The sequence below is a fragment of the Ambystoma mexicanum genome, chromosome 3q, assembly GCF_040938575.1.
Source record: "Ambystoma mexicanum isolate Mex_15411 chromosome 3q, UKY_AmexF1_1, whole genome shotgun sequence".
Taxonomy (NCBI): domain Eukaryota; kingdom Metazoa; phylum Chordata; class Amphibia; order Caudata; family Ambystomatidae; genus Ambystoma; species Ambystoma mexicanum.
The window spans coordinates 1,145,766,898-1,145,791,769 of NC_090926.1; the positions used below are offsets into that span (position 1 = coordinate 1,145,766,898).

A 24,872-nucleotide genomic window follows, 5' to 3' on the forward strand; every position below is an offset into this window, starting at 1 on the left:
CCGTGAGCGAGATCAATAGGCTAAGGTGGGGATCCTAAAATATATAAGGAAGATGTCCAGCACAATCATTACATATTGTAGGCCCTGAGCTAGTGGGATTGCGTCAGCACCCAAGCCCACTCTCCCCAGCCGGGACACAAACTACAAAATCATAGCCCCAAATCTTTATAACGAGACCAACCCTAAAATGCAAAAGTCAGCATAAGTATGCAAACTTATCCACACACCACATGAATTGATTTAAACTTCCAACATAAAGCACACATCTTCCACTACCTTTTACAATTGTAGATTAGAAGGAACTTTTCCAAACTAAACTTAGAAAAAGACGGACACTTTAGTATTGGGGAGGCCAACATGTCTGTTGGATGACTCCACTTGGCTGTGCGCTGTGGTGTTACCCCCATCCGCACTGACTTTAGTCAGAACTGTTTTGGGGTTTAACATGTGCTTTAAACGATAATTAACTATTACTGGCACCCAATAGCTCAGCGGTGGCCAATTCTTGTCTGCATCAAAGACAACCACTCTGGAAGATGCTGCTTTCGTTGAGGATGAACTCAAACATCTTACTGTCTCCAAAAACTCAGTATCCTTTAGATTGCACTATGGTAACTGCCTTTAAGGCTCACAGACCTATCTCCCAAAAGCAGCCAGTGCAGAATGTGGCAGTTGTATTAATTAGCCAGCCTTGGCTGCCAGGTGTACCCAACTGGTACAGTGTAAGGCATTCTGTCTGGCCCACCAGGACTCGTATAGTGAGGGGCCTGCCTTTCTAGTTGACAAAGTCGCGTGTGGCACCTTCACATGGTTCTCACTCAAACCTATTTCTTAATTGTATCTTTAACTCAAAAGTAGCTGCCCATTTTCTATAACATGATTCCCCTCTCTTTGAACTCACTTCTGCCTCAGTTCCATAAATTCCGAATCACTATAAATACAGGAAAGCAATAAAGGCATTATTTTTCCCATGTTAAACTTCACTGCACCACAATTCCAGTTGAATGCCTATGCTACAAAATGCCTCATGGTGAACAGGACGGATTCTACACTCTCATATCATTCCACACTACTCATGTTGACTAATTATCCCAATTAAACTTTAATTTAACTAACCTCATTCTATCATGCACACTCTTCTACCAATGATATATGATATGCTATGGCATTTGTAAGGCGCCTATACACAAGTGTTTCAAGGCGCGTCAAGGCAGGGGGGGAACAAGGGGAGACAGACAACGATCCTACTAGGCCAGGTGTCATTCAGATCGCCCAAGTGCAAGGGTAGAGGGGAAGGGAAAAGTGCATGTGGGAAAGGTAGAGGAACAGGGCAGTACAGGGTTATAGCATACAGGATAAATAACAAGGGCCAGCTGGTGGCAAGTGCGAGGTAAGTAAAGACAAGTGCTGGGAAGGGGGGCTGTAGGGATACAGACACAGTCCCGCAGTGCAGGGGTTGCCGGGGAGGCAGTGCAGGGGAGAGTGGCTGGGCCGAGAACGGTGAGTGGCCCAGTTGCAGATACAGTGCAGTTTCAGTAGTATTAGCAGGGGAGAGGGGGAGAGAAAGCGGAGGCAAAGAGGAAGGTTTTGAGGTGCTTCTGGAACCGGAGATGGTTCTCCTCAAGTTTCAGGGAGGCAGGAAGGCTGTTCCAGAGGGAGGCCCCTGCAGCGGAGAGAGATCTGCCCCCAACTTGTTGTTTGGAGAAGCGGCTGACCCTGAGGGAGTTGGAGGAGGATGAGCGAAGAGCTTGAGAAGGAAGATATTTAGGAAGAGAGAGTTGAAGGTATTTTGGACCAAGGCCCCAGACGGCCTTGTGGACAATGCAGAGGGTTTTGAACTTGATCCTTGCAGTCACTGGGAGCCAGTGTAGTGATTTCAGTCCTGGAGAGATACGGTCCCTGGGCTTGAGGCCAAGGACAAGTCTTGCAGTCCTGTTCTGGATGAGTTGCAAAGGGTGGAGAGTAGAGGCGGGCAGATTTAGATAGAGGCTGTTACAGCAGTCCAGCTTCGAGAGAACCAGGGCCCTCGAGACAGTGAGCTTCTGGGGGAAGGAGAGGAAAGGAAGGAAACCTATGAGGAGGTCTAGCTGGTAGTGTGACTTCTTAGAGATGTCGGATATGTGAGGAGAGAAGGAGAGTGTGGAGTCGAAGATGACCCAGAGGTTTTTTGCCTTGCAGGTAGGAGCAGGAAGAGGGCCCAGAGAGGCCGGCCAGAGAGCTGCAGGGAAGGAGGGAGTGGGAGTGCCGATGAGTAGAATCTCAGTCTTACTGGCATTAAGGCAGAGGTCGTTGGCGGCACACCATTCCTGGATAGCAGAAAGACAGTCAGAGATGAGGTAAGGAGAAGAGGAGGCCGAGGGTAGCCTGAAAATGAGCTGGGTATCGTCCGCACAGCACTGAAAGTTGGGGCGGAGAGCAGCGATGCGGTGGGCGAGAAGTGCCAGATACTGGTTGAACAGCCAGGGAGAGAGGTTAGATCTCTGGGGGACACCACAAGTAGAGAAAAATATGTCAGAGAGGAAAGACCCCAGTTGGACCTGGGAGGGTCGATTGGAGAGGAAAGAGGTCAGCCATGCCAGAGCCTGACCAGTGGTACCCAGGTTATCATGGAGACGGATGAGTAGGATGGTATGGTTGACAGTATCAAAAGCAGAAGAAACATTAAGCAAAATGAGGACACATGGAATGTTAGAGTCAAGGTTCGAGAGCAGGTCCTCATGGATGTTCAGGAGAGCAGTTTCCGTGCTTCTGGCAGCTCTGAAGCCAGACTGATGGTCATCAAGACTACCAACAGATTCAGCATGGAGATTAAGCTGGGAGATGGCTAGTTTCTCCAGGAGCTTGCCCAGGAAGGGAGTGATAGAGATTGGGCGATAGTTAGCTAGGCAGGAAGGGTCGGAAGAGGGTTTCTTAAGAAGGGGGTGCACAAGGGAGTGCTTGAGAGGGGATGGGAAGACTCCAGAGGCGAAGGAGTGATTGCAGAAGTCAGCAAGGGCAGGAGCCAAGGATTCGATGTGGTCCTTGATAGTTTTGGAGGAACAGGGGTGGACCTGTTTTGACGAGACTTTCATAGATCGGACTTGTCTTGAAACCTTTATCCATCTTCCATACTGTATGGAGAGTGAACACAAAAAAGAGTCTTCATTTCAATCCATAAAAACACGGTTACCTGCAAAGAAACACTGCTGAAGCTTACTGTGAGGTGTCAGAAATTCAAGGCAGACAACTTGATACAGGTTTTTCACAAGAAGCCATTTTATTAACTTAAAAGTGTGTGATAAACGAATCGCTTTCCCTAACCTAAAGCGAGTTTCCCTGCCTTTGATATAAGACAAAAAGAAAACACTAACATAAAAAGATGCATGTCCCTCACACTTCTATATACAACAAATACATTTCAGGTATGCATATGGCTTTTCAGATTCAACAAAATAATTAGAACCAAATATTCTTTTAACCAGGGTCGTATCCCCTTTTCTCAGAATCGGGGTAACATTTCCAAATAAAATGTCCAATGGATAAAGCTCACTACAATAATCAGGTTCTACTTCAAAAAGTAGAACAGAAAGGTTCCACACACTAGCCAAGTTCTATTTCTAGCACAACGTTCCTTCACACCTCAAGGGTGTCCTTGGCGTCGTAATGGTCTTATAATTAAATAAAGTTCTTCACTGTTCAACATAAGGTTATCACAGTGTTTTTGTTGTCAAAATGACTGAATATTTCAATATAACTTCTCTTCTACTGAGAAAGACAACTACTACACACTTGATACAGAACAATATTTTCGTCAGGATGGCTTTCAGCACAGTTCATCAAACACATTAGTGGGCCTTGACACTTTATTTCCACCACAATGCAGTACTTCAATGTCTTTTTCCTGGTTCACAACCTGCCAGTACGTCCACTAACAATACCTTTCCTGGTGTACTTGCATGCCAGGATAAATCTTCTAACACTACTACAAGTACTCTGCAGTGTGGTTTACTTCAAACATCAGTAAAGTATTTGACTTTCAATAACCATACAAGTTCTTCCATAAGGATACAACATCTATTGATGTGGTCTGTTTCACTGATTGATTTACCACATGCAATGCAGGTTATGTTCCTCTCCCCCTCGCAACTCTCCACACAGAAGGCCACTTTACTGCCACCTTTGTGTTTCCTTCAAGAAAGCGGTTTTCCCTTTGTCTTCCATTAACCTTTCTTTCGTTGAGGCAATTCTGGTGGTTATTTGTCCCAGATTGCCTCCTCTTTACTTTGCCAATGGTGGTTAACACTTCGGGTTCACTCCTACCCCACCCGCCCCCTTTCCTAGGGCAATGGTAGTCACAGCCTTTCCTAAATATTGTTCTCACTTTACTTGGATAGTAATAGTTATAAATGTTATCTTCTCGTTTCCTCTTCACATCATATTCAAATAAGTCTAAGTGGTCAGCATATCACTATGGAGCGCCCCGGATTCACTGGTCAGAGGCCAACTCACCCGGTGCTCTGGTTGCAGTCCAGTGACTCGCGCCTTCCCGAACAGGTGCTCAAGTTGCTCCTCTTGCAGGTGGTCGCCAGCCACCAGAGTCAGGCACACTGCGCGGAGAGTACTCCTCTCCCATGGGGTAACGCTCTTCCCGCTGCACAACCTCTGCAATTCAGGCTTTGCCTTATCACAACTCTCTCAACACCTTCAACAGCTACAGACACTGCAGTGGCCCGGCGTCCTCGGCTCCCTGCTGCATACACCGCCACTGATAACTTTTACTACTACCACTTCTGCTACTCCTGATCTGCACCTGAGGGGGATTTAAATAGTGAAACCTCCCACTCAGGTGTAGGTTGTCAGGAACACTAGACTGCATACTGCAGTTCTGTGCCTCGCTTCCTCGTCCCAGTACCTATGGCATTGTGGGACTTGAATGTTTTTATTTTTTCTTTTTTCACATATTTGCAAAAGGGCATTAAGACCCTAAGGTCACTAGGGAAGTTGTTTAGAGAGTTCTCCCAATTCTTCAGACCAGAGTGCACTCCTATGTGACCCTCCCGCAGAACACCATCCCCAGGGTCAAGATGAGGAAGCGTCTGCCTTTCCCTGGTCACACAAGTAGGGTCTCAGGCCAGGGTGTTTGGGATGATCACCTCAGATTCATCAGAGGTGGACTTAAGCTTCACCCTTTGGGATTGTCAGAGTTGCATATTCTAAAGACCATTTACCTGTAGAACAGTGCATTGATCACGTGGCTAACCAAATCCCCAAAAATTCTGATTACATCTTTATGTGGGAATCAAAAATTCACTGGGGAGATTGTGCCTAGCTGTTACTCTCATTCAAAGTCAATGCCTTCCTGAGAAGAAACGACTTAGCCTAACACAGATATCAAACCGACTTGTGGCAGAGTTTTATTTATTCAAGTTGATGAAAGTGTTTGTTTTGTACTTTGAATCTGTTGTCTGCATCTTACTCCAAGATGCCCTCACAGAGGATAAGAATCGAGACAGGAAACAGGAAGGTGTGGGCTGTTCGGGTGGAGTCAGAGGAAGTGGCAGACCAAGACACCATAAGTGGGAAATACGGAGGACTGGAGTATGGAAGCGTTTGAGAAAAGGTGAGGTATTGGTTGATGCAAGCAAGTGGTACTGTGTTGTGAGTGCGCATGCAAGTTTAATGAGTGAAACTATTGAAGTGTAGAGAGTGAGTGAAAAGTGGCTCAGTAAGTGAATGGAGGGTGAGTGAGTAGTCAGGGTGGAGTGGTAGTTTAAGGGGAAAGCAGTATTAGAGTGAAGAGTTGAGATGGGAGAGTACTAGTGTAGAGGGCAGAGTAGTCAGGCACAGAATAAGGGAGATTAGTAATATAATGAAGGGGTAGAGAGGCAGAAGGGAGTACGAGAGTGACATCAGAGGGTCAAGGTAGAGGATGAGGAGAGAGTTAAACATTGGAGGGTTAGAAAGAGAAAGTACTAGGACAGAAGGATGGGTGGAATTGGAAGGTGAGCAGCGGGACATCCCTACAACCCAATAGAAGAAACATCAAGATAGATTAGTTTTAGTCTAGGAAGTCTCTGAGGGACAATTAGATGGAAAAGGCGATTGCTTTTAGGCCCTGATTTATAGAAAAAGTAAAAGCCTAGACAACAGGGGTCAAATAAGCTTGAGATCCTAAACTGAGGGGTAAAGATGCTTGGGATAGGGAAGAACAAACTTTCGACAAGAGAGAGAGAGAGTAAGGGACAGCACTTCGCGCCCTGCCAAAATATTTGATAAAAACTCTTCAACCATCTCTTAAGTTTCCATATTTATGTAGGTATACACAGTCTCTTTGCCACTTACCATTGGTCGTATTTTTCCAAGCCACACAGGCCGATCCCTGCCACACACTGCACAGGAGTGCGTGCAGGGGCCAACCGGCTTTCCTGAGAAGTCTGGAAGGTGCAGAGAGTAAGTACATGTGTGTACATGTGTGTGTGTGAGCTTTTGGGGGGTGGGGAACAGTGCCACAATATTTTTGGAGCGGGTGTATGTGTTTATGAGTCAGTGTTTGTGGTGTTTGAGGGCAGAGTCACAATGTTTGTGGCAGTGAGGTAGCGGGGAGCGAAAGGAGGTTTGAGGGGATGGAAACGTTGAGCAGTTCCAAAGTGGAGTTTTATTGGCAAAACCGGCATGCAATCAACCTTTCCAGCTCATTGTAACAATCTAAATCAGCCTAAAAAGACAAGTTACTTACCCAAGATAACGTTCTTTCTACTGGACGGTCCTCCCATATAATTAATCAATTCCAGCTTCAGCTGCTTTGGAAATGAACATTCCTCTCGGCAGAGGGTGCTGTGAGTCAGGACCGTTGACCTGATGTCCCTCGAGGGCCTCCAATCTCGGCTGACGTCATTGTCGAGTACATATACCAAGTGCATCAACAGGCGTCTTCATTTTAGTTTTTTCGCCACCCATATGCAGAATTACCACCAATAATAAGAGCTTTTAATTTATCAGACCTTAACAGAGCATAAAGTCCAAAGCTCGGACATTCTACAGTGCAGTGGATTGGGACGGCGGGGGTGATGAGCAATACATGGGAGGAACATCCAGTCGAAAGAACGTTACCAGGGGTAAGTAACTTGTTCTTCGAATTGATTGTGTGCTCCAACCTATTCCTCGTCTTATCATAGACTTCCAAAGCAGTATTAAGTTCTAGTTCTAGAAATCTGAGTTAATGTTTGGCAAGAATGGAGCATAGAACTGCCTTTCCAAATTTTCCCTTATTGTTAGAGGTGTCTAAACAATAATGTTATGTGAACGTGTGGATGGTGCACCAGGTAGCTGCCTCGCAGATGTCCTTTATCAGAACTCCCCTCTGAAGGACAGAGAAAGTTGCCATGCCTCTAGTGGAATGAGTCCTTAGGCCATCTGGGGGAATATTTCCCAGCTAGTCTTTAACATTCTGAAATAGCTGGTATGATTCATCTGGATAGCGTTTGTTTGGTAACTGACTGACTGACCTAGTTTGTGTTCTGTATAGCCAATGAACAGTTGGTTGTGCTGTCTCAGCTTTGCCATTCTTGAAACATAAAAGCTTAGAGCTCTCCTTGGATCGAGTCTATGAAATCTTTCCTCTTCCTTGCCAGGATGAAGTGGAGGATAGAAGGGTGGAAGAAAAATTGTCTGTGATAAATGGTCATCCGATACAATCTTGGGTAGAAAAGAGGGTTTGACCTTAAGGACAACCTTATCCTTGTAAAAGGTGGTAAACTGAGGTTTACAGGATAAGGCCTGCAACTCACTCACCCTGAGGGCTGATGTTATCTTTACTAGCAAAATAGTTTTGTAAGTTAGCAACCAAAAAGGGCAGGAATAGAGTGGCTCAAAAGAAGCACATATCAAAAATGTTAAAACCAAATTAAGGTCCCAAGTTGGGATTTGGAAAGGTCTTGGAGGAAACACATTTGTGAGTCCTTTAAGAAATTGAGTTAAGGGTATTTTGAAGTAGGCTGCTTCTTCTCCGGTGCGCTTGAACATGGAAAGCGCTGCTAGATAACCATCGATTGTTCCAATCCGTAGCCACAGATGTGCCAAATGTTGTGGAACCAACACCCTAGGTGTATCACATTGAAAAGGGTCCACTCTCTCCCTACACCAGCTGCAGAACATATTCCAACGGCAGCGGTATAAGGATTATGTTGCTGACATTCTAGCTCAAAGCAAAATCTCCATTATGTCATCCGGGAGGTCCCAATCCATGTATCGCAGCCTCTCAGAAACCATGCGTGAAGGGCGAGTGTAGACCTCTGGATGGAGAACCCAACCCTCTTTTCGCGAGAGAAGGTCCTCTCTTTGTGGAAGACATATTGGAGGGCAGATGGGCATGTCCAGAAGGTCCAGGAAGCACGTCCTCCTGGCCCAATCCGGGGCTCCTTTCTCACCTTCAGGTATGTGATCAGCCACCATCGTTATGCAGTCTCACAGGGTGAATTTTGCAAGAGTACATGTAGAGTTAGCAGACTTTAAAGCCATGCTGCTAGCAGAAAATACTTTCTTTGCCCATTAGTCAATGAGTTTGTCATCCCTATCAGGGGGTATGGTTGGATAAGCAGCCTGCTTACTGGCGGATTTAGCTGCCTGCACTACTAGACTTTTCCGAGTCATATGTATTGACAAGTACCTAGGGTCGCTACTGGATGGTGTGTATTTTTTTTTGTAAGATTTTTATTTACTGCAGGGCTGCAATCCTTTTTTGAAGTTCTACATGGAATGGTAGTATTGGGTCATATTGAGGACCTTTTGTCTAATATGTCTGTAAGCTTGTCCTGCTCAAATGAATGAGCTGGCCTACTCCTTTATACCTAGCTTAACTTTATCTCGCTCATCTTTATATGTATATGCTAAATGTCTTAGTTGATCTGCACCTAGGCCACATGCTACCTACCGATGCCCCCATCTAACCATGTTATAACAGAGGAAGACCACCAGCCTGGTGTCTCCCTAACCTAGCACAGTAGCCTTGCCACCTAGTAAAACAGTTTAGTTAGCCGTTACAGATCTCACCAACTTGCTAGCTTGCTCTATACCGCAGCGACAACCTGTTCTGCATCATACTGTCACCTTATATTGTTATAAATGGTTAAATTCGAGAACTTTTTGATGGTATCCTTAGCTTTGTACCCACGCGACCGGTAGTTTTAATTAGAACTGTTTGGATGTTGGAATTATGAGAATTTTGAATTTCGTTTTGTTATCCTTCCATAGGTTGCATAGGTGTATGCAAACACGAAGACCATGAGCTCCTCCACTCCATTAGTAAAAGTAGAAAAGTTATTTGTTTTTGCTTACACCTTTCTCTGCGCCAATAATTTGTGTTGCTTGTGCTGTTCCCAATTGAGATAAATAAAGGACTCCAACCCTGTCTTTGTGTGAAATATTTTATTGAGCGGTTTGTGTTTCAATTGGCCCTTTTGGATGACACGTGTTTCGGCTTTTACTTTGTCTTTTTCAAATCCGGGCTTTTCCTAAATTTGTGTGGTCCAGGTATTCTGCTTCATTGCAGTCCAAAATATTTATTGGGGTCAAATCCCATCTGCAAAAAGTCTGATTTGTGCTTCAAGCGTCGAGTGTGTAGGAACCAGGGTCTAAATATTTTGTTTATTCAAAAGACATTGCTTTTGCCTGTGGGAAAACCTTGATTTAGGCATTAGTACTGATCATGAGAGATGTCCAATTTTTCTTCGACATGTGCCAGCTGCAGTACGTTCACTAGTTATTATCCCAGCAAATTTGATAATTGCGCACAATATAACTAGAATGACTAATGAAAATAATTTATATCATTGGTAGACTTTCCATGTTAATTTATTTGATAATGTGGTTTTCATTTATGGAATGAAAGGGCATCTAACAAACATATATTGTAACTAAGCTTGATTTATTTTTCCTTTTTCTTTTTCATTTTCCTGTGTATTTTGTTTGTCCTTTGTTGTATGTTGAAACCTTAAGCATTTTTTCAATCCTAAACCTATTTCATTTCCTCTGTTTATCTTATTTTACATGTGGTTTACTTATTCATTTGTATGTTGTAACTGTCATCAGAATATGGATACGATATAATTGCCCAAATCATTTGGTTTTGATAAGGGCCCTGGAGTGGCCGAAACACGTGTTAACAATCAATGGGCACAACAGTTATATAAAATGTATGTTTCATTTGAATTGCTTACAAAGATAAACCATTTTGAAAATCAAATTGGATCTTGTGTGGCGCAGTCAATGGGTGGGATCTACCAGTTCTTTCAGTAACCAAGGAGGCAGGGGGTGTTGTATTGTAGTCGCTAACAGAACCCCGAAAAACACTTCATTTATACGTTTTTAAGCATGTTTTCGAAGTAGTAGGTGTCAAAGACGAGGCCATCTGGAAACGTTTTCATGGAAAACTGAAGCACGCCGTGATTTTCAAAGCAATCACATTCGCTGAAAAAAGGAACTGAAGCCAACGGGCGCTGCGCGTGGTATATCTACTCAACGATGATGTCAGCTGAGATGGAGCCCACGAGGGACATCGGATTAACGGTCTCGATGCACAGGGCCCTCTGAAGCGAAAAAAACATTTTGCCGAAGCAGCTGAAGCTGGAAACGAAGATATAAGATGAGGAATACTTGGCAGGACACAATCCATTTGAAAGCCTTGTTTGGACGCAACTTTTAATGTGCAGGATGACGCAGAAACATTCCTCAGGCCATTTGTGACATGTGCTACCATCATGAGATTCATCAAGCCGCGTTACAGACGCGGCCAATGGAAGAAGGGGGGAACACATATGAGAGATCGTAAACCAGTGAAACCAGGGTGACTGCAAGCACTGAAACACTAGACAGGGAAGTCTTACAAGTTGGAGTAGGTTTGGCATTCCTCAGCCTGGATACGCTGCCTGAAGACTCAGGAGACAGAGAGGAGGAAACTGCTGTGTGTTGATTTACACACTATCCTGCATGCCAGAGAACTAAATTTCCTCCACCCCAAAAGCAGATGAAATGCCCACGTAGGGCTGTGGAAGGTTTTCCAGCAGAAAATAGGGCTGTACCCAAAGCAAGGCTTGGAGAAAGTTGGGTCTCTGTGCTTTAGTGCAAGAGAAACTAATACTGCATAGCACCTGACGGGCCTACTATTGCACCACAATATGGTCATGGTTCTACCGTCTCTGTGCATCCATGTATAAATGCTTATTGCGCTTGAAAATATGAACATAAGATGCTATCAATATGTTCCTGTCACAGTTTTATCACTAACCCAACAAGTGCTTGCACTTACAATAAAGTGCAGTTTACACTCACAAATAGAAACCAATTAATAATACTCTAACTCTCGTTTAGCATTATGTATTTTGTTAAGTCAGAAATAGAAGACTGACAATAGGACATGTTTGATTAAGATGGTTTATTTCGGAAAATAAAGAAAATCTCGTCTAATCCATACCTCCAAGATGAGTTCCCTGCTCTAAAAAAAACAGACGGGTGCTAGCCAGGATGTCTTCCAAATCAACCTGTGTGGTATATTCAACAAACACAAGTGTCTTTCAGTATTCTTTTGGCAAAACAAAGGCTTTAGCAGCTATTCTGAACAGTTAAACATAAGTTCCTGTTTGATATCGGGCGATAAAACTTTCACTTCATCTCTGGTCAGATATGCCCACTTTTAGCCCAGAGTAGGCTACGGGCTTCCTTAGCCCAACTTTGGTCCTTGCTTTGGTTGTGGTTTCTCTCACCCCCTTCAAGGGTTTGTTTGTGTTTGTTTATGATTTATAAAGCACACCACACCCTAAGGTATCTGGGCGCATTACAAGACAGCTTGAGAAATGAGAGATACATGAATACATCGTAATGAGGCACATTAATACAACGTCTCTGATTGTGGTCTTGTGATTAACAGCCCAGCGTGGGCTACATTGAGGCCTCACCACCCTCCACCCGCTACTCGTGTAATCGCATTTGTTTCTAGAGGGGTTGCGCTCAGTGCTGGAGGCGGCGTCTCTAAACAGCATAGACATGAGTCCTCATTCTGGCTTTGGAACAAACACTCCACTTATTCATGTCAGTTCTTCCTTTCAACTTTGGAGAAGCAGGACAAGAAGTACGTCCTTTGATGTTGCTTCCTCCATCAGCGGTCCTAGGCTCGTCAGGATCTCCACCTTAGTTGAAGAGTCATAGTTCCGCAGGCTGCCTTGGGGCTCCACCCACCACGCTGTGTGGCTCTCTGCCTGCTTTTCCTGCGTGGGAGAGATTCCCTCTTCTGCACAGTTATTCAAATAATTGTTTCTTTTTTGTATTTAGGTCCCTCGGTGGAATGGACGGGAGGATTCCATACCTTCTGGGTTTCACAAAGAGGCTGCATGAAATACAGGTCAGAAACCAGGCCATCCACATTAAAGGGGCCTTGTACAAGATTACACTGTTCAAATTAATCTGGGTTCTTATAACGCGCTTAATGCTTGGGACCTGCCAGGATTCGAATCTGTGCTGCGTGACGTTGCCTTGCTTGCAGAAGACAAGCATGTTGCAGTTGAGCTATTTTCCAAGTGCTGTTCAGTTCCCATATAACCAAAAAATGCTTGGAACTTTTCAGTGAGGGGAGGTAAAATGGGATCCTTCCTTGGGCATTCCCTGTCCCTGGGGGAATAGACAATATACAATTACTGAAATATTGAAACTGCCTTTTTAACCAAATTCAAATGTTTTGACAAAATGGCAATTTGCAGTCCCATGAGCAATTAGGTGGGTCCTTGTCCTACCTGAAAGGGTCATGGCCCTGAACCAGTCACAAATGTGAAAACAGGAGACCGAAGGAGTGTCCAGACTGAGTTACTTCTGGAAGAACCTTCCCAGGAGAAATGTTTTACTTTGTGATATACACTAGGGCTGGACATTTCAGGATAGGCATTTGTGTACTCTTCTAATGGCCAACACATATTGTGCGTTTTAGCTTAGCGTTGGTCAGGAAGATAAGGACCTTTCTTTTGGCCACATCTTTGGACACTGCTTTGTTGAATGTGGTCTCTCTGGAGGGACAAGACGAACAAGTTACTTTCTTACCTGGTAACGTTCTTTCGATGGGATGGTCCGACGATGTATTCCATATCTATGACAGGTAATGTCCACAGCTGTGTTGCTTCGGAAAATCTTTGGCGTCTGCGTCCTGCGTCGATGTCGTCGATGCGCCGTCCCCGAGGACCTACTCCGACGGCCGACATCACCCAATGTGATAAGTAGGAGGCACAACGCCCATAGCCTCAGTTATAGTTTTTTCCCAGAAGGTGTGCCACCAGTTTTCTGCCAGTCAGACACACAAGGCCTTGCGGAACGCAAGCTGCAATCGCAAAAGAAATTCTGCAGCGTGGAAGGCAGGGAGCGAGCAATATGGAATACGTCGTCGGACCATCCCATCGAAAGAACGTTACCAGGTAAGAAAGTAACTTGTTCTTCGAGGGGATTGGGTCCTCCGACGTATTCCATTTCTATGACAGACTCCCAAAGCAGTACCAAGCAAGGAGGTGGGAAAGAATTTAGAATACAAATTTAACATGCCCAATCAAATTGCGGAATAGAGAACTGCCTTGCCAAAGCCCAGATCTTGCCCTCTGATGGAATCAAGGGAATAGTGACGTACAAAAGTATGTACTGAAGCCCAGGTGGCTGCATCACAGATGTGACGAATAGGAACTCCCCTCTGCAGGGCAGTAGACGCAGCCACTCCCCTGGTAGAATGGGCCCGCAAGCCAGCCGGAGGGTCCTTACCCGCCAAGCGGTAACACTCGGAGATAGCTAAAATAATCCAACGAGACAAAGTCTGTTTCGTCACAGCTTGTCCCAAACGCTTCCCAGCGTAACCAATGAAAAGTTGATCGTCCACTTTGACCCGGGACATGCGCGAAATATAAAAGCTCAATGCTCTCCGAGGATTAAGCCTATGGAGCCTCTCCTCTTCCTTACCAGGATGTGGAGGAGGATAGAACGCCGGAAGAACAACCTTCTGGCTCAAATGAAATTCCGAAACCACCTTCGGAAGAAAAGAAGGACGAACTCTAAGGACAACCCTGTCCTTATGAAACACAGTGAAGGGTGGCTTAACTGAAAGTGCCTGTAACTGTAACCGCAACCAAAAACACAGTTTTCAGAGTTAACAGCCTCAAAGGGCAAGAATGTAAAGGCTCAAACGGAGCACCCATAAGAAACTTAAGAACAAGGTTCAAATCCCAACTTGGCACCAAAAAAGGTGACGGAGGGAACACATTAGTGAGCCCTTTCAAAAACTGTGAAATTAAAGGAATCTTAAAATAGGAACACTCTTCAGACGAGCGCTTAAATATGGACAGCGCCGCCAGGTAACATTTAATGGTCCCCATTTGCAAGCCCCTTTGGGCCAAAGAAAGCAAAAAAGACAGAACCATGGGAATGTCACATTCAAAAGGATCCACATTCTGAACTCTGCACCAGTCGCAGAACTTTCTCCAACGGCAACGGTACAGAGACTTTGTTGTCGGCCGCCTGGCCGAAAGCAACACCTCCATCACTTCTTCAGGGAGGTCCCAATCCTTATACCTCAACCTTTCAGAAGCCAAGCGTGAAGATTGAGGGATCTGACCTCTGGATGGAGAACCTGACCCCCATCCCGTGAGAGCAGATCGTCTCGGTAGGGAAGATGACGTGGAAGGCAGTCTAGAAGGTCCGGGTACCACGTCCTCCGGGCCCACGCCGGAGCAATGAGGATCATCCGGGAACCAAACCTCCGTAACCTCCGCAGCACTTGCGGGATGACAGGGACTGGAGGAAACGCGTACAGCAGTGGGAATGACCACTCCACCACGAAAGCGTCTCCTAAGGCTCCTTTTGGAGGAAATTCCTGCGAGCAAAACCTTTCGCACTTCCGGTTGACACTGAAGGTGAAGAGATCCACTTGAGGGGTCCCCCAAAGGACGAAGATCTCCAGGAGAATCTCCTGAGCCAGCTCCCTCTCGTGAGAGATCGAGCTCTGCCTGCTCAGAGCGTCCACCGTCTCCTTGTCGTCTCCGGCCAGATGAACAGCCGAGATCGAAACTTCCTGCTGGATGGCCCAGAATTCGAGCTGCATCGCCTCCCTGCACAGCGGAAGTGACCCTGCCCCCCCCCCTTTTTGTTGAGGTAGTGCATGGCCACCGTGTTGTCCGTCAGAATCAGGACACTCTTTCCGCGCACAGTCGGCAGAAAAGCCTTCAGGGCTAGCCTGACGGCCCTCAGCTCCAACAGATTGATATGGAGTCTGGACTCCGACGGAGACCAACGACCGCTGACTGTCAACTCGTTGGCATGAGCTCCCCATCCTGTGAGGGATGCGTCCGTCACGATCGTCACCTCCGGCCAGGGAAGCCAAAATGGGGCCCCCTTCATCAGATTGCCCTCGACGGCCCACCACAGAAGGTCCCGGGCTACCAAGGGCGGCAACTGAACAAGGTCCAATAGCCTGCGGGAGGACTAAGACCACTGGAGCTTGAGTGCCCACTGCAAAGATCTCATCCGCAAACGAGCCTCTGGCACCAGAAGAATGCAGGATGCCATGAGGCCGAGCAGTCTCAAGAATTCGGACGCTGTGAGATTCTGGGCAAGCTGAAACTTGTGCACCATCTGCTGAATGTGAAGAGCCCTCACCTGAGGAGGAAAACCCTGCCCCAGGGACGTGTCGAGCACTGCTCCAATGGACTGGAGCCGCTGCGTTGGTGTCAAATGGGACTTCTTTAAATTGAGGGAGAAGCCCAGCCTGTGAAGGGAGTGGCAGGTGACGGACAGATGATCCAGGACTTGCTCGGGAGAGCTCCCCCTGATCAACCAATCGTCCAGGTAGGGGTGGACGTGAATCCCCCCTTTCCTGAGATGCGCTGCCACCACCACCATGAGCTTGGTGAAAACCCTCGGGGCGGAGGTCAATCCAAACGGCACAACCCGAAACTGAAAGTGCGAGTCGCCAACCGCGAACCTCAGGTACTTCTTGTGCTTGGGATGGATGGGCACATGGAAGTAAGCATCCTTGAGGTCGAGAGACACCAACCAGTCCTGAAGTTGAAGGGCCTGGCGGACTTGAGAAAGTCACTATCTTGAACTTGTCCATGATGGGTCTCAATCCCCCGTCTTTCTTTGAAATCAAAAAATAAGGGGAATACCATCCCTTGTTCCTCTCCGCTACAGGCACCAGTTCTATGGCGCCTTTCTCCAGCAGGGCTTGAATTTCCTGCGCAAGGAGTGGATCCAGACTCTTCAAAGAGAGGCTCCCTGGTGGATTGTCGTGAGGCCTCTCCCGAAAAGGAAGACAGTAGCCGTGGGTTATGATCTCCAGAACCCACACATCCGAAGTAATGGCTTGCCACTCTACAAGATGCTGCACCAGCCTGCCCCCAACCGGCGAACCATGGGACCTGGCCTCATGACTGAGTGGTAGCGGCTGCGGCGTTGCCTGAGGGCAAAGAGGCAACTGCCCGAGCGGCCTTGGCACCTCAAGTACCTTTGTTTCCACCTCTGGCACTCTTACGATGGCCTCTTTGACTGCTAGCTCCTCTCGCTTTACTGAAGGACGAGTAATAGCGAAAGGAACCTCCCCTCCGTTGCTGTCCCCTAGGACGAAAAGGTGGAGGTTGGCGAACTGCAGCACTCAACGATTTCGCTGCAGCTTTGGAGACCTGCAACCTCTCAAGGCTCTCGTCAGCCTTGCTGCCAAAAAGGTGTTCACCGTCAAAAGGCATGTTGAGGAGCCGGGACTGCACATCAGGAGCGAACCCATACTTCCGCAACCACGCAAACCTGCGCATTACGGTGCTCGCCGCCATGGACCGGCTGACACAATCCGCAAAGTCCAAACCCGACTGAACGGCCTAACAGACAGCATCCTTGCCATCCTGAACCATAGCAAGGAAACCATCCCGTTCGTCCCCTTCGGGAATATGATCAGCCGCTAATGCAACACAGTTCCACAGAGTGTGCGTGAAACGAGACAAGGCACATATGGAGTTGGCCGCCTGAAGCGCCATACCCACCCCAAGAAAACACTTTCTTCGCCCAGCCGTCAAAACGTTTGTCGTCCCTATCCGGAGGGATGGTAGGATACGATGCCTGCTTTGTCGGGGCCGTAGCCCCTGCACCACCAAACTCTCCGGGGTGGGGTGCCTAGACAAGTAGCAGGGGTCGCTACTGGCTGGATGGCATTTTCGCGACAAAGACTTGCCCACTGACGGGAGACTCTCCGGAGCAGTCCAAGCCGCCGCCACCCTTCTCTGCAAAGCCATATGAAAAGGCAAAACCGGGTCAGTGGGTGGACTGAGATCAAGGATGTCCATGAGATCATCCTGAACGAACTCCCCTGGGGGAGCTGACCAACCCAAGTACTCGCTAACCCGAGACATAAGGCGCCGATATGAAGAATCGGCATGAGTGCCAGGCTCCGGCCGACAAAACTCCACCTCATCAGCATCATGCAGCGACTGCCTCAGGTCATCAAACTGGCTATGGCCCGAGATAAGGTCATCTGGAACCGTAACCGGAACCAGGCCGCCATCAGAGCCTTCATCACCCTCTGAAATGTACTCCAGGTGGGGAGAGGAAGACCTCTGCGGACCAAAGCAGTGCCGGACCTTAGCCATAGCCTTTCTAGGGGCAAACCCCGTGCCACGGGGCCCCTCCGACACCACCGCCTCGAAAGGCGCCGGCGTCGACAGAAAAGGCGTCGACGTCGAGCGAATCGGCGTCGACGACAGCTGCAGTGCCGCCAGCATCGGCGGCGTCGACACAGTCGTCGAAGCCGGAGCTCCGAGCGTGTCTCTCGACAACCTGGGCGCCAACGGTGTCGATGACCCCCTCTGAGACGGAACCTCGAGAGAAATCATTGACGACCTCGGCGCCACAGGCGTCGACGTCTTCATCGAAGACCGCACAGGATCACGCGGTCTCGAGCGCGCCGAGGACCGGGACCTGGAACGGGCATGGCGAGAACGGCTACCCTTGTCCGAGCGGGACCTCTCCTGCGAGCCGTGCCGACCACCCGAGCCCGAAGGCGAACGGGCGGTGTCTCTCGACCAATGCCGACCGACACCACTCGGAGGCGCGGACGGACCGGCGCCCTGCGATTCCAGAATCGCTAGCATCTGCTCCCCGAAGGAAGCCCATTCCTCTGGTGTTGCTTGCATGGAGGGATAAGAGACCCGCCGACGGGCGGAGTCCTCGGAAGAGGACTGGGAAGGCGACCTATGCCGGCGCTTCCTGGAATGCCTAGAAGAGGCGGAGGAGTGGCGAGACCGACTCCTGGAAGGAGGCTCACCGGACTTCTGACGATGACGCGGAGAGTCATCAGTCGAAAGCCCCGCAGACCTCGACTTCCGGGGCTTAGACACCTGGCCTACCGACAGCTTCTTCTTGCGTTCCCGCAAGGCCTTTGCAGTGAGCGACTGGCAGTCGACACAGTCGTCCATATCGTGGGCCTCCCCGAGGCAGGCATCGTGCGAGTCCGTGACCGACATCTTGGACCCTCAGTCCCCGCAGTTCTTGAAGCCCGGACGCGGGGTCGAAGATGAGAAAGACATCGCCACGAACAGGTCTTCACAACCAACCGAACGGGTTCAACGAACCGAGAATAGAAAACAGCAAACTCCAACGATTCGAGGCGTACCGAGATTCACGAAGGGAAACGTTTGCGGAAAAAACGGAACTGAGGCTATGGGCGTCGTGCGTCCTACTTATCACATCGGGTGACGTCGCCCGTCAGAGGAGGTCCTCGGGGACTGCGCATCGACGTCATTGACGCAGGACGCAGACGCCAAAGATTTTCGGAAGCAGCACAGCTGTGGACATTACCTGTCATAGATATGGAATACGTCGGAGGACCCAATCCCCTCAAAGGGATGTTCTCAGAACCCTGTACTCCTTGGCTCATGTCTTCTCAAAATATTCCTGCCAGAACACACCTGGGAGAACACGACAAACACACAAACCCAACCAAAATAATAAGACTTCAACCGTACCGTCTGCCCGAAGCTAAACAGCAGATGTACAAGAAGAAATGCAGGAAAAGTTACGTCTCCCGTGACTGAACCCGTTACGCTCACCTGGTTCCCACAGGGGCGTCGATCGGTCCAGGACAGCTGCGTTCTCCACCAACATGATGCGTAGTGAAGAGATGACAGTCTGGACTGGCCCGCCTAATCTTGTCTGCTGGACTCGTAGAAGTATTCTCCTGCAAGTGGAGAAAGGGATTTAGCCACCTGTGGACTTTAGTGATAGCCCCCCCCCCCCCAACTGTTCTCGTTCTCCCCACTAATCACCTTCGATATCCCCTCTTGGTAACCTTACCTTACGTTTTTAAATGACGAGCTCTCCATCCTGCATGGCATGCAGGGGCGCGTAGATACCAGTTACTTCACTGGTTTGAAGGTATTGGAGGAGTTTCGGAGGAATAGTGACTCCTAAGTCTATAAAGTTCAAAGAGTTCAATATGTCAGATGTTCACTCTTGTTCCATTCCCTCGTTAGGTTTCAGCTGGGTCCAAAAGAATATTGCCTGGAGGCAGCTGATGGCTTTCAGGTAAGAGTCTGTATTACCAAACACTGTCCGGTAAAAGTTGCATGAGTTTAACTTGCCGTTTTCTCTCCCTTTATAGGTGCGGCATAGAAAGGTGCGGCAAATTAAAGGATAATACCTCCGGTGGTAAAGCAGGTAAGCCTATGGTGGCAAAGAGATCTTCTTTGTCGGTTTTCTCAGCTCACCTTGTTATTCCTTTTGTTTTCCCCCCCAGGTGCTGGGTTTCGACGAAGAAAATGATGGAGGCAGTGCCGAGTTGAAAGATGCGGTGGACTGGTGAGTACAACGCGGCGCTGCTGCTGGCGAAGCCACGCATGCTGAAATAATGTCCTTTCCAGGCTCGGAGATGTGCTGGGTCCGGAATCAGGTAATGAATCAAAAAATGAGCGTGATCTAACCTCTTCTCCTTTCTTTTCCTTTTGTCTAGGAGCTCCGGATTCGAGGCGGGCTTGGCAGAGGACTGGATGCTGACTTGCAGACACGGTGAGCGTTACGCTGCTGGATGAAGAATAACACGAAGCATGAGCTGCTGTTCGGGGGTGGTTTAAATAGCCTGCAAAGTAGTCCCAGGTAAGAAGTTCCCCAGAACCACACCCGAGTAAAAATAGTCCCTGTAATAAAATAGTCCCATCCAGGCCTCACGATGGCTTAAGGTATAAGGTAAGGCATAAGGTAAGTAAAGTCTATGAGCCAGGCGCCTATGGCGCCAGGACTGATTTCTATGATGAGCCACGACTGAATCCAAACAGCCCCCAGCCGAGCTGTTGGGGTTTTAATGAGTATCTGGATGCCTGCTCCCGGGACTGATGGACTCGATCCGGATGCCCGGGGGTAGGCATCATGACAGAACCATCCAAAAGTCCATGGTGTTATCCAATTGTTTTAGTACAAAAGCCTGATGGTTCCACTAGGTTCTGCATGGACTTCAAGCAACTCAACACCATATCTGTCTATGAAGCCTAGCCCATGCCTATAATAGATGAACGTCTGGAACAACTAGGTGCAGCTCACTTCCTGAGCACAATAGAGTAAACAAAGGGATACGGGCAGATATTATATGATAGGTTATTTATAACGCGTTTAATACCCAGAGGTTTCTAAGCACAGACCCGGGGATCGAACCTGTGTTGCTCTGTGTCTTGCTTCCAAGGCGAGCATGTTGCCGCTGAGCTATCCTCCCGAGACTACAAGTGTGGTGATACCATTGGGGAACATGACGAGGATAAAAACACTTTTGCAACTCCCCAAGGTCTATATCAATTTACTGCCCTTCCCCTTTGGGCTAAATACTGCAGGATCTTGTGGGGTATGTGTCAACTTCTCTAGATGACATCATAAGACACAGAAAAACTTAGGAAGATCATTTACTTCATCTACAACATGTAGTGAAACCTCTTGGTGAAGCTGGACTCCACATCAATCCCAAGACGACATTATTAGCTGCAATGCAAATAAGGTATCTGAGATACACAATCAGATGTTGGGAAAATCAGGCCTCAAATTAGCAAAATAGAAGCCATACAAAAGTTACCTATGCCAAAAGAAGGGCATCAGAGCATTTCTGGGCTTTGCCGGATATTACCAATGTTTCATTCATAATTTTTCTACAATTGCCTCTCCACTGACTGATGCCCTCAAGAGTAAACACTCAGGAAATCTGATTAGATCACAATGCAGGAGGAAGTTGTAGCCTCATGAGCTCCTATTCAACTATTGAAAAAGAATGTCTAGCAATGAGGTGGGCTGTAGAGGATTCCCAATAGCATCTACTTGGTAGATCGATTACCTTATTTACCGATCATGCGTCCCTACAGTGGCTGGCTACCAAAAAGGATTCGAATCAACAGCTACAAACCTTCCAATTTGTTATTCTGCACACGCCAGCAGACATCCAGACCATAGGTGATTATTTGTCATTAGCCGAACGGCTAGATCCTAGGAAGGAGGTATGTGAGGCAGTGAAGGATTCCTTGGCGGTGGAAGAGAATAGGTCGTGGCTATATCACGGATGCTGGATTCCCAGGGGACAGAGCCTCACAGGGAATACCAGAGGTCCCTATCAACCTACAAGGAGACACTGTAGGATGTGGGAGAGGTGACAGAGGCTAGCATGGCACACAGAGGGATTCCAGTTCTGGACGGAGCAAGCATCGGTTGTAAGGTAGAGTGCTGGGGCACAGTGCCAAAATCGGAGGCCAACATGGGTCCAACACTGCAACGGAGCACAGTGTGGAGTCGGAAGCCACTGCGGTCCCGACACTGCAAGATACTGTGGCTGGAATGAAGCCCAAGTCGTTGCAGAGCAGTGAGCTATTGCAATACTGACAACTCTTTAAGGGCACTTTCGGGGACATCACTGTTTTCGGGATACATTATCAAAACTTCCTTATCACAACTTCCTTATCACTTACTGCTGAAACAGGGGCAGAGGAGCAGCTGGCGTCGTAGAGGTGCAGGGAAGGCTGCAATGGCTGACGCCACGCAGGCGGGCCAAAATCAGTATGGTGGCCTACGGCCAGTATGGCCAAAGGTGAGGGCGGATCCTCAGCAATTACCGAGAGGATTGGTCCTAGCCAGAAGAGAAGTGCTGGTTTGTAGATGGGGAGGCAGAACCACATAAAAGCAGTCAAAACGGTTACATTGTGTCCTTTGGATTCCTTGCTTTGCAGGAAGAAGAAGCCCCATCAGAAGCTACGAGTACTGCTGGGTCTATTAGACTGAAGACCAGAAGGGAAGAAAGGAAAGCTCTGGAAAATCCCTACTCCAAAAGTAACAAAAAGAACCTGTACAAGTTATTTCAACTTTGATTGCTGAAAAGAAACTGGATCCAATTTTTTATTTTTCTCAAACAAATACCCGTGGTTCTTACACTAATTCTGGGTGTCCGGCTAATAACTTCACACAGTGACTTTAACCGTCTTTATCCAACCCCTTTTCAGAAATCTGAACTTCAATCTTTTCTTACTGACCACGCTCGCCACTATATTCATAACCTACCTACCCACACAGGGGGTAACTCTTTGGATCTCTTACTCATCTCCACCTCTCTTCTCAACCACTAATGCTACTGTCACACCAGCCATATCGGATCACTTAATTGTTTCCACCACCATCTCCTTTCCACCCTCCGACGTCTCCTCACCACTTGCCTCACCTATTACTCAAAGGAAATCTAACCCTTCTGCATCCCTCCCTTTCTCTCTGATCTACAGTTCTCACTCTCCTCCTTCACAACCAAAGCCTCTTGCACCAAAACAGTCTTTCCAGCTTTCAGTCCTACTATAGGACTCATTCACCTCATTTACCACCGCTTACTTTCATCTCTAATCATCAGCATCCTCAACCATGGGTCATCCTATTCATAGGCTGTCAATGCAAAGGTACCTGTGGCTTCTGGGCAAATGGAAGCATACACACTTGCATGAGGACCTGCAACTCTAACTCTCTGCCCTGAACTCCCTCAAGTCCTCATTTGATAAGGGCGAAAAGGGAATTCGACCCAATGCTCATTGGCTCTCACTCCAACCATCCACGCCAGATACAAGGCACCCTAAAACTCACTCCTCCTAAGTTTATGACTATCAACTACACATTCAGAGCTAATGACCTAGCTGAATACTTTGCTGGAAACATTTCCAAAAGTAGACTCCTGACCTTCCACACACTCCCACCTCCTACATTGTACACTCGGTCGACTCTACCATCATCCTCTGCCTCCATCTCCCACTTTAGTCACACTAATACTGAAGAGGTCCTAGCTCTACTGATGAAGGCTAACCCCTCCGGTGCCCCATCAGACCATGTTGCTCCTCAGGTTGTCAAGCCTATTGCCCCTTTAGTGGCATCTCGCCTCGCTGAATTCTTAAACCTGTCATTCAACTCTGCTTGCTTTCCCTCCATTTTCAGAACAGCCACAGGCATCTCTCTCCTAAAAAAGCAAGGGGGTGACCGGAACCTACTGCTTAACTTTCACCCAGTGTCTTTCCTTCTGCACTACAGTGCTTGAAACGGTTGTGTTAAACCGTCTTACCAATTTCTTAGCCATCCACAACCTTTGAGACTCCCCACAAGCAGGTTTCCGCTCCAGTCACTCCAACAAAACTGCTCTCATGACTGTGTCCAACTTCATCGCTTTGCTAAGCACTCCAACCTATCCTCTATCCGAATTCTCTTTATGCTCCTTAACCGGTCTGCTGCCTTTGACACTATCCGAATTCTCTTTATTCTCCTTAACCTGTCTGCTGCCTTTGACACAGCCGATCACTTTCATCTCCCGAATACTCTCTTCTTGGTACTTGTGATCAAGCCCTTGCCCCGATTGAATCCTACCTGGCACCTTGCCAATTCTCTGTCTCCTGCTGCAACAACTCTCAACTCACACCTCTAACTGTTGGTGTTCCACAAGGCTCTGCCTTGGGTCCGCTCCTCTTTGCACTATAAACCCATGCTCTTGGGGCACTAATCTCCTCCTTTGGGTTCTCGTACCAGCTCTTTGCAGTTGACATCCAAATCATGTTCTCTTTTCCTAAATTCTCCTCTGATCTCACCATCAAAATTTCAAACACTCTTTCTGCCATTAAATATTGGATTTCTTCGCACTCTCTGATGTTAAACTCTACCAAAACAGAGGGGCTCTTCTTGTCTGTCAAACGGTCTGCCTATCCAGTTCCCAACTGACACACTCCCCTAGACTTCAGATAGAAACCGTGGTGTCATCTATAACCCTTCTCACAGCCTTCTCTATTTTCATCTCCAAAACTGGAACAGCAGGTCACCTCAACCTCCTAAATATTAGCAAAATCAGGCACCTGTTCCTTTCAATACTGCCAAGCATCTCTTAACCACTCCTCTTCTGAAAACTGCATTACTTGCCAGCATCCTCTTGTGTCTCCCAACTATGCTTTCTGTCCTCTCAACAAGATAATTAACTTCACTACCGGGACTCTCTTTGAATCCCTCACTTCACACCTACTTTCTCGTACCATCACCAGGCTGGATAGTTGACTATGCAAAACAGGGTCAAATGTTTATTTCGTCTCTTGCTTCACAAATCCATCGACAATAAGGCACCACTGTATCCAACTCTTAATTTTTCTTGTAATATTCACTACCTCCTCAACTGTCAACCTTGTGGCTCCTCACACTCCCTGTGCTTCCTTTCACTTTCGCTCTCTTCTTGCTCCACTTGCATGGAATTCTCTTCCCCGGACACCCGAGAATGTTTACAAGGATTTGTTCAAAACCAAACAAAGCCTACCTCCTCCGAGTTACCCTCTTAACCTATGTGATGAATCCAATGGAGTCATCACGGATTC

At 47.6% G+C, this 24,872-nt stretch overlaps 1 protein-coding gene across 4 annotated transcripts in view; it reads right to left on the reverse strand.

Annotated features, from left to right (window-relative positions):
* The window catches only part of LOC138447689 (serine/threonine-protein kinase N1-like), a 1,645,716-nt gene that overhangs the window by 850,051 nt on the left and 770,793 nt on the right, over window positions 1–24,872 (reverse strand). The window lies entirely within an intron of this gene.